Source organism: Panthera uncia, assembly GCF_023721935.1.
Source record: "Panthera uncia isolate 11264 chromosome B3 unlocalized genomic scaffold, Puncia_PCG_1.0 HiC_scaffold_1, whole genome shotgun sequence".
Taxonomy (NCBI): Eukaryota; Metazoa; Chordata; class Mammalia; order Carnivora; family Felidae; genus Panthera; species Panthera uncia.
The window spans coordinates 113054250-113064035 of record NW_026057582.1 but is presented as its reverse complement, the minus strand read 5'-3'; positions in this window follow the sequence as shown (position 1 = coordinate 113064035).

Genomic DNA, 9786 nt, shown 5'->3' with positions numbered 1-9786 from the left:
CTGATCAGCCCTCAGTTAAGTATCACTGTTACATATCATGGTTAATGAGGAGCAGGGAAGTGGTCTGCTCTCAGCTGCAGGAGCACACGTGTGTGTGTGTGTGTGTGTGTGTGTGTGTGTGGCGGTGGTGTGGGGGGAGGTTATTGATGGAGGAGAGACCAGAGACTCGGGTGTAGGTAGGAGGCATCAAGGCACTTCTGAGGGACGGGGCTGGGTGGGCAGAGAGGAGGGGCACTGTCTGGTGGGGGAAATGAGGTATACTGACAAAGGCTAGTCCACCCAGACCTACGGAATGGGAGGGACAGTAACGGGCCCGTCGAAGAGTGGGCTGGAGAGACAGTGTGGCTGCAGTTTGCATAGAGCCTCAAATGCCAGGAGCAGGAGTTGGGTGTGACTCCCCAGACAAACCACAGGCTGGCTCTGTGACGCAGTGCACCCCTGGGCCAGCTTCCCAGTGAGGGACTAGCTCCTCAAAGGAGGGAAGAAGTAGTCCCACTCCTACCCTTTGAGGAGACATCAGGTCCCAGAGATTGCTATGGTGTAATGCAAAAAAAGCATGGATTGGGGGTTCAGATCTCAAAGTTCAATCTCAGCCGGGTCACTTACTAGCTGTGTGACCTTGGGCTAGTTACTTAAGGTCTCTGAGCTCAGTTTCCTCTTTTGTAAGATCAGGCTCAAAATATACTTCTGCTCATGAGAGATGCTGCAGATTCAGCAAGATAACAGCTCTAGGGGTGGGGTTGGGGAGGGTTCTCAGCTCAGTTGGTTTCCCTTTCTTTCCTCTGAGGTCAAGATGGAATGATAAAATAGTGCCTGATGGGGCCTTCTCTCAGCCTAAAGGAAGGCCCTTCAATAGCTCTGCAAAGGCTTCTGAAAGGGAGAAGCTGACATCTCCCCTCCTCTGATGGAGTCGGCTGGCAAAAGGGGAAGGGACTGTGGGCATTTGGGGGAAATGCTCTAATTCCTGTCCCAGTTTGGTTACCGACCCATCTTCCTTTGCCTCCAACACATTTGACTTCTTCCCCTGGTTTGCTGTGGCAAGGAGTGTGAACTTTGGAGTCAAATAGAGTTGCATTTGAATCCTGGCTCCACCTCTCCATAGCACAGTGAAATACGTGTTTTAACTTCCCTGAACCCTAGGCCCAGGAGGCAGATCAATAAGTACTCTGCTCTATTAGGTGTCCTCTCTAGTGGAAGAGCCAGTCAATGTTTAGTCACTTATTCATTCACAGACTCACTCAACAAACACTTATTGAGCACCTACTAAGTGCTAGCCGCCGTCCTGGATGCTGGAGATGAAGGTGTAGGCAAGGCCACCGCGGTTCTTGCCCAGCAGGATAAACAATTAGGGCGATCAGACACTGTGGCAGGAAGGCAGTGAATTCTGGATGGAGGAGAGCAGGCTATGGGAGCCAGGTACACAGGCTCGGCAGCTTCAGGAACAGTCAGGAGGCCAAGGTGGTGAGGCCTGCAGGTCGGGGAGGGAGGTATTCAGGGAAGGGGTCAGATCCTGGGGGTCCTTGGGGGCCAGGTGTTTTATGACATGAGTTTGGATTTTATTATATGGCCAATGGGGAGCCAGTGGTGATGGGCTTGGGCTTCTGTGGACAAAGGTGAGCCATGGGACAGCTCTTGTTTAGGTGCTGTTTGTGGGGAGTAAGGCCACAGGAGAAAGCAGGCCTGATCTTTGGGTGTGGCTGGAGCATCTGGGCAAATAGCCAGGGAGGCTCCTGCTAGCTGTCCCAGGATGGGCTACTTGTTGCCACCCTGGAGGGAGTCCAGAGAAGAGAGGCTGGAGACTCCTGGATGTGGAGGGTGGAGGTCAGGACTTTGGGCTGGACTTAACAGTATGAGCTAGACCAGCGCTATGCACAGATGGGTAGGTCATTGGTTGCCAGAAGTCCAGAGCTTAACCACCTTTATGGGCGGACTGCGCTGTGTTCCCAGGGTCGGTCCCTTGGGAAGGGAAGGGTCTCTCTCACTCTCTCTCTCTCTCTCTCTCTCTCTCTTCCCTCCATCCTGCCTCCTCCCCTCCCCCAGCCTCTTTGCTCTGAGATGACAGTTTAGAGAAGCTGGTGTGAAATAGTTTGAAACTCAGAACTTCTGGGCGGTCCCACAGGGCAGAAAACAGGAAGCCAAGATTAAAGGCAGATTTCCAGCAAAGTCCCCTTGCACTTCCTGCGGAGCAGGTGCTCGGGCCAAGCTGACTGTGAGCAGCTGCCCTTGCTTGACAGCACCTCAGGTGGCCTCCTGCTTCGGGAATATGCTTCGGCCTTGTCATCACCACCCCCACTGGGGAGGTCCTGCTAGGCCCTTGGGGAATGAGCCTCCTCCAGAAGGAGCTGTGGAAGGTGGAAGGGACGGTCACTGGGAAAGAGGCCGAGTGGCACCAACAGGAAATAGCACCTGGGGACACCTGGGCAGCAATGAGACCAGGTGGAAAAGGCATGGCTTTGGGGTCACTCAGGCCTGATGTGAATGCCACTGCCCTGCTGCAGGGTCTCGCAGACCCGAGGGCTGGGTTGAGGGGTGGAAGCAGTAGAAAGGGGGGCTTGAGGGAAAGTGACCAGGGAGACCAGACCAATGGCAGCGGCTGGGAGTACTTAAAGAAGGGCAGAAACCAGGAGAAAGCAAGAAGCCACAGTGGCCTCTGATATCTCAAAGCCAGGGGCTGCTTGGCCAGATGGCCAAGCTGATATCCATAGCTGTTAGAAGCTCAGGGAACCAGGGGCCAGGATGGGCCTCGCCTGTGGCCTCTTTCCCTTCCTGACCCACAGGGGAGCAGGCTTCCATGGGCTCCATCAAGTCACAAAGCTGCACCTGCCTCATGTAGGCCTGAAGCCTTGGCTTTCCAGATAAGTCCTTGTGCCTGAACCTGAACTCCCAACCTTACAAAGCTGTCCTTGAGAGTAAGCAGTGTCCACTTGAATCTAGAGGTGTCACACGTTGAAAACCTCCTTCCTTGGGCTGCAGAGTTTATCATGAGGATGAGGTGTTGGCCTGGGAAACCCGGGCTCTAGGGACAGATCTTGCTTGCGACTTTGGCCAAGTCCTCCCTGTCTAGGCCTCAGTTTCTCCACCTATGTGGTGAAGGGCTACATTTGGGGGTCTCCTACAGGTCTGACTCCTTGTGCAAAAGTGTAGGCCCTGAGGATGAGGGGAGGTGGCTGCCGACTGCCTCCAACTGGTGACCCCCTGGGACCAGAGAACTACCGAGCACCTACTATGTGCCAGGCACTTCATTATCATTACTGATGATGACAGCTAAAATTTACTGAGCACTTACTATGCACAAGCATTGTTGATGTCAGATTAAGGTCTCTTCCTTTCACGGCACCAGTTTGCTCAAGGGAAATGTCCTAGGAAGTTAGTCTTTGTTTCTGACTTGATGGTGGTAGAAGTCTTGGTGGTGGCAGTTTGGTGGCTTTGTGGCTTTGGCCAACTGAAAGGCCGCTGGGGAGTTGGAGGACCCCACTATTGTGGCCTGAGTCCACCCACACACAGGTCCTCCCCCGCTATACAGGGGTTAACTGGCCAGTCCCCTGACTGCAAAGGTCACGGGTACTGGGCTGCCTGATTTAGAACCTCCCTGGGGGCGCCTGGCTGGCTCAGTCAGTTAAGCGGCTGACTTTGGCTCAGATCATGATCTCACAGTCTGTGGGTTCAAGCCCCATGTTGGGCTCTGTGCTGACAGCTCAGAGCCTTGAGCCTGCTTTGGATTCTGTGTCTCCCTCTCTCTCTGCCCCTAACCCACTCGCATTCTGTCTCTGTCTCTCTCAAAAATAAATAATAATAAAAAAAAACATTAAAAAATTAAAAAGAACCTCCCTGAAGTGGGAGAATGCAGAGCTAAGTCCATGACATGAACTAGTCAAGATTACTGTCATCCCTGCAAGCCGTCTCGGTGCCTCCCTCATGGCACAGATTTCTCTCCTCCTCGGTCCCTGTCTTCTTGGAATGTTCTGGTTGGGGGGGCACACATGTTGAGCAAGGTGATGAGCGTTACCAAGAGGATGTGCAGATGTGCCGTGGGTTCAGCGCAGAGGAGCCCTCCTCACCTGAGTGTTCAGACCCAGCCTGGGGGGAGGCAGAGGGGATGACAGGAGCAAAGGCACTGGAGCTGGAAGGAACTGAACTTGAGAGGAGGGGAAGGAGGCCAGGATGGAGTGAGGGGCAGGGCAGGGTGGCCGAGCCCTGAAGCAGAGCAGACCTTGAGAGTCTGTGCAGCTCCTCCCCAGGTAGAGACACTGGGCTCTTTGAGGGTTTTACCATGGTCCAGCTGTGCATTTGTGTGTTTCTGAATATTTTATTATTTGTTTATTTATTTATTTATTGTTCTTAAAAATAATTTTTTTTAATGTTTATTTTTGAGAGAGAGAGAGAGTGATAGAGTGTGAGCATGGGAGGGGCAGAGAGAGGAGACACAGATCCGAAGCAGGCTCCAGGCTCTGAGCTGTCAGCTGTCAGCACAGAGCCTGACTCAGGGCTCGAACCCACAAGCTGTGAGATCGTGTGAAGTCGGACACTCAACCGAGCCACCCAGGTGCCCCTATTATTATTATTTTTTTTAAGTAGACTTCAGGCCCAGTGCGGAGCCCAGTGTGGGGCTCGAACTCCCAACCCTGAGATCAAGACCTGAGCAGAGATCAAGAGTCAGCCACTTAGCCCACTGAGCCACCCAGGCGCCTCTGGGTGTCCTGCCTTTGAATTTTTTAAAATTTACTTATTACATTTTTAAAATGTTTACTTATTTTTGAAGTTGAGAGAGAGCGTGAGCAGGGGAGAGGCAGAGAGAGAGAAGGAGACACAGAATCCAAAGTAGGCTCCAGGCTCCGAGCTGTCAGCAGAGCCCGATGCGGGGTTGGAACCCACGAGCCACGAGATCATGACTCAAACCAAAGTCAGACGCTCAACCCACTGAGCCACCCAGGCACCCCTGCATTTGAATTTTTAAACGACACTCTTGGGTTGCCTGGGTGGCTCAGTCAGTTAAACTTCTGACTCTTGGTTTCGGCTCATGTTGTGATCTCATAGTTCATGGTTCGTGAGTTCAAACCACACATCTGCACTGACAGTGTAGAGTTTGCTTGGGATTCTCTCTTTCTCCCTCTCTCTCTGCCCCCTCCGCTGCTCTCACGTGCACTCTTGATCTCTCCAAATAAATAAGTAAATAAACTTAAAAAAAAAAAAAGAGAGATACTCCTGCTTACAGGTGGAGAATTTGCTTTCTGTCCTGCAATGAGCTTCTCCAGATCCCAAGGCTAGACCACTCCCCTCTGCTGGGCCCCTCAACAGGCCCTGTCAGCACTCACTGACTGCCCTTCGTGGGGATTTCCTGATCTGCTCTTGGAGGCTGAAATGCAGTGTTCTCAGATGTTGGTGGGATGAATAACGTGAATTTCAATCAATAATAATTAAAAAAACCAATAATGAGGCAACACTAATATGGGGCTGACAATGTGCCAGACAATATCCTAAGCACTTTACGTGTCCTAATAGTCATTTAATCCTTGCAATATACTCTTGAAGTAAGTATCATCATTATCTCTGTTTTGCAGATACAGAAACTTAAGAGGGATTCTGTCAGGGAACTCAGTCACCAGATCCTGGGTAGGGGAGGAAGGACCCAGAATGCCACCGCATCATTATCACCCAATTTATTTTAACAAGTCTGGGTTAGAGTCCTGGCCTCACTCCTGCCCAGCTGTGTGACTGTAAGCAAAGGTCACTTAACCTTTCCTAGCCTCAGTTTCCCCATCTCTAAAATGGGGATGAGAGGCCCACCTCACAGGGTACTTGTGATGCTAACGGGAGACGATGTAAAGCTGATCATTTAGCACAGTGCTTTGGCACAAAGCATGTTTTCACTCACTGGCAGGCAGAAGAGAGTTTTTGCTCTGAGTCCCGAAACAGGCTGTGTAGTCCTGGCCCTCTCCTGTTGTCCTGTGAGTATTCAGTGCACCGCCCTGAGGCTTTTGTCTGTGCCTGTCCCTACGGTTGGCTACAGAGTGGCTGATACATTCAAACCCTCCTTCATCCATTCACCAAATATTGAGGGTGTATTTACTCCTCTCCAGGCCCTGGCGCCCCTGGGGTTGGGCAGGGCCAAAGCTTCCTGGAGTGCTGGGCTCACAAACCCTCTTACAGGTTGATGCCTACCCTCAGTGCTGCCCAGAGAGCTTCACCTGCCAGGTGTCATCTTTGAGCTGAACCAACCCCCACCCAGAAGTGCCCAGGCTCTGCCTCGCAGATTGGAAGCCCCAGTTGGTGCTGTTGGGGGTTCTTCATGGGAACTGTTTGGGGGAAAGCAAGTAAAAGCATCCTGGGGTTCTCTGAGGTGCAAAGGTTGGAAACGTGGCCCAGGGTGGGGACTGGCAAGGAGAAGGAGCAGGAGGTTTGCCTGGCTTGGGTAGCAAGATGAGAGCAGCTGGGGGTCAAGCTTTTGCAAATCACATGCAAATCCTCCTGCCCTGTTGCACCTGTGAATACACCTGTGTGTCAACACCTGTCCCTGTGGGGGATTAGGGGAGCTTTGAAAAGACCCCTCTTTTGGTTGGGAGTGGAGTGGAGGTGGGCAGGGAGGGAACCCTCCTTGAGCTGAAGGAGGTTCTAGAAGCCACCTGAGTCAGGAATGAGGCCTGGAGGGCCCTTCTTCAGTGGGCTGCAGGGAGCCTGGAGGAAAGTGTTCCTTCCCTCCGGTTGTTAAGCCCCCCAGAGTTGAGTTCTGGGTTGTGGGTGTCTTGGGGACGGGTGAGCTCTCTGAGGACAGGGGCTGGCTTCTTTCCCTCTGTCTGTCCATGGGGGAGCACAGTGCCCATGGCAGGCCAGTTCTGGTTGGAAAGATGGCCCTCTTATTCCCCAAAGACCTCCCCCCGCCCCAGGGGGCCATGCAACTCCAGTTCCTCAGCAGCTAGGGTGTCGCCAGACCTCAATCCCCAGCTCCACTGGCCAGTCAGCAGTGAGAGTGGCAGCTTTAGAGAGAAGTCAGGCCTGCCTGAGTCTGGGAGCCAAGGTCCTTGGTGCTTGATGTTGACAAGGGGCCTAGTGTTGGTTGAATGAGTGAAGGATTAAGCTTGGGGTGAAAGTGACCAAAGCTTGGCAGGAGCTGGTTGCTCCCCTGAGCTGTGGTGCAGAGAACACCAGACCTCATGTCAGCTAGCGTGAGGGTGTGTGACAGAAGGATGCAGTGCCACAAACACCAGCAACCCTTGGAGATTATTTTCAGTGGCAGCTGGGAGCCGAGAGGCCGGGGGCAGCATCCTGTTCAAACCGCACTGAGAGCCTGATCTTAGCTGTCTCCTTGTGGCCGTCTTCCTTGGATGACTGCCATTTCCCCTGCGTGTTCTGTCTCTTCTGCTACTTTTGTGAACAGTACGTTTATTTTTTGCTTATGTGAGCCAGAGGTCAGTTTCAGTTTGTCACTTAGAACCCTCCGCAGTCACCCTGAGCCCATACCCGTTGTTGTGGCAGGAGTATGAGGTAAGGTCCTGCGTGGGAAGTGTCAGATTCATAACAGTAATCAGACAAAGGTCATTTTCTTCCCCTTGCACTCCTCACAATGACTTGCCTTCTGTTCTCTTTTAGAATGAGTTTGGTCTCTGATGGTGCTGGCCTGTGGTCTCACCAGGTCTGAGAGGGAACAGCGCCTCCTGGCGGCCAGAGAGGAGATCCCAAGGGAAGGGGAAGGTGGAGGGGCTGGAGGAGCAGGGCAGAGTCACAGGGCTCTGGCCAGCAGCCCCAGAGCCACGTCTGGAGAGCAGGTGCATGTCTGGAAATAGTTGTCTGCTAGGAGCCTGGAGAGGACCCTGTCCCGGACTCAACTAGGGCCAGAGCCAGAGCTGACCCTCTCCAATTGGCAGTGTTGCAAGGCAGGTTCTGGGCAAGGCTGGCCCGTGTAGATGAGGGAAGGGAACCAAGGGCAGCCGGAAGGGGAAGAGATAAGGTGACTTCCGGAAAACATGGGTGGGTTGGTCATCCCTTCACAGAGAGGCAGAAGTCAGCCCTTCAGAGAACCACTCCTAGCCGTTCTCCATCTGGCTCTGGAAGGCCTTTTTCCAGATGGGGTGCTAGTGAAGGACAGCCAGATCGGCACCAGGCTGCTAGGATTCCCCAGGGTCCCCGACCTCGGGCTGCTCTCTGATTCCAAGGCCACCACCACACTGGCTCTCAGGGCATCTGGCCTGGCCTCAGCATTGCTGACATCACTGGAATTCTCCTGAATAACAGGAGCAGGGGTGCCTGGCTGGCTCAGTCGGAAGAGCATGCGACTCTTGATCTCGGGGTTGTGAGTTCGAGCCCCACGTTGAGGATAGAGATGACTTAAAAATAAAATCTTAAAAAACAAAACAAAACAGGAGCAAGGGAGGGTGAGACAGAAGGAAGGCACCGTTTGTGGAACACCTATCGTGTGCTGGGTGTTTGTACACTCGATCTCATTTCCCTTCAAGGGAAATAGTAGCATCTTGATCATATCTGTACAGCAAAAGAGAGGCTCACAGAGGTGATTTGCAGAACCATCCCAAAGCCTGGGCTCTCTCTTCTACCCCATGAGAGGCTCTCAGACAGCGGTTCCAGAGGCCGGCCCCACGTCCTAGGTTTGTTTGGCAGTGAGCTGGGGGAGATGTTTACACCCTGCCTGCCAGGCCTCCCTTGAGGAAGAGAGGAAGCTGCCGCTTCAGAGCCATCTCCTGCCAGAAACAGTCCAGGTAGGAGTGTCTGGGTTGAATGGTCCTGGACCCCGAGATGGGAGGCAGAGCTGGGACACTGGTGGAGGCAGGGCTGGGATGGAGGGCATGAGGGGGCAGACGGGGGTCACTCGTGAGCTTTCTTTGCATGCCTGGTGTGGGCCCCGGGGGCATGCTTTGGTGCAAGGACTTCTGCAGGAGCTTCAAGAGTCACAAGCAAAGCTGAGGTCAAGTCTGACTCTGTAGATGACTAGTGGTGTCATCCTGGGCAAGGGACCTCCTCTTCTGCACCCAGCGGGCATGAGCACCCCGCCCTCACAGAGTGCCGTGAGGACCAAGTGGGCAAAGAAAGCAGCAGGAGGGACCTGGCAGAAAACAAGTGCTCAGGAAACTCAGGCGGATTCTCAAGCAGAATCAGGGGAGCATCTGGACATCTTCCACATTCTAGCATTTAACCCCTTTGGATAGAAGATCTCTGAGAAGAGGTAGGTGAAGGTGTAGGTCCCTGTAGAACAGGCCGCTCCCGTCTCTGGGCCTGTCAGTGCACCTGTAACCCTCATTTGCTCACCTGTTGCTCCAGTAAGTAGCAGTGTGAGTCCCTGGAAGTCAGGAAGGGTCTACACCATCAGTGTTCCTGGTGTCCCCAGCACAGGAAAGATGATGGGTCAGCCTTGGGGGTAATGATTCCCCGAACCCGGAAGAGAACAGAATTGAACTCCTGGCAGGGAGTTGGACGAGGAATTTCTACTTCAGGCAGATCTATGTAGATTGTGCCGGGAATGATGGAGGAGGGGGGTAGGGGGAGAGCATCCTCTGACCATTGTTTTTTTCTAGAAAAAATGTCTAAATTTGAGTATTGATGACAAACAATGCTACGTTAGTTTCAGGTGTACAACATGGTGATTTGACAAGTTTATACATTATGCTGTGCTCACAAATGTCACCTACAACACGACTACGATATCACTGACTATGTTCCTCATGCCATGTATTTTATTCTCGTGACTTACTCCCTGCCTGTAGGTCTGTATCTCCCATTCCCAAACCTCACCCATTTTGCCCATCCATCTCCCCCTCTGGCAACCATCCGTTTGCCTCTGGC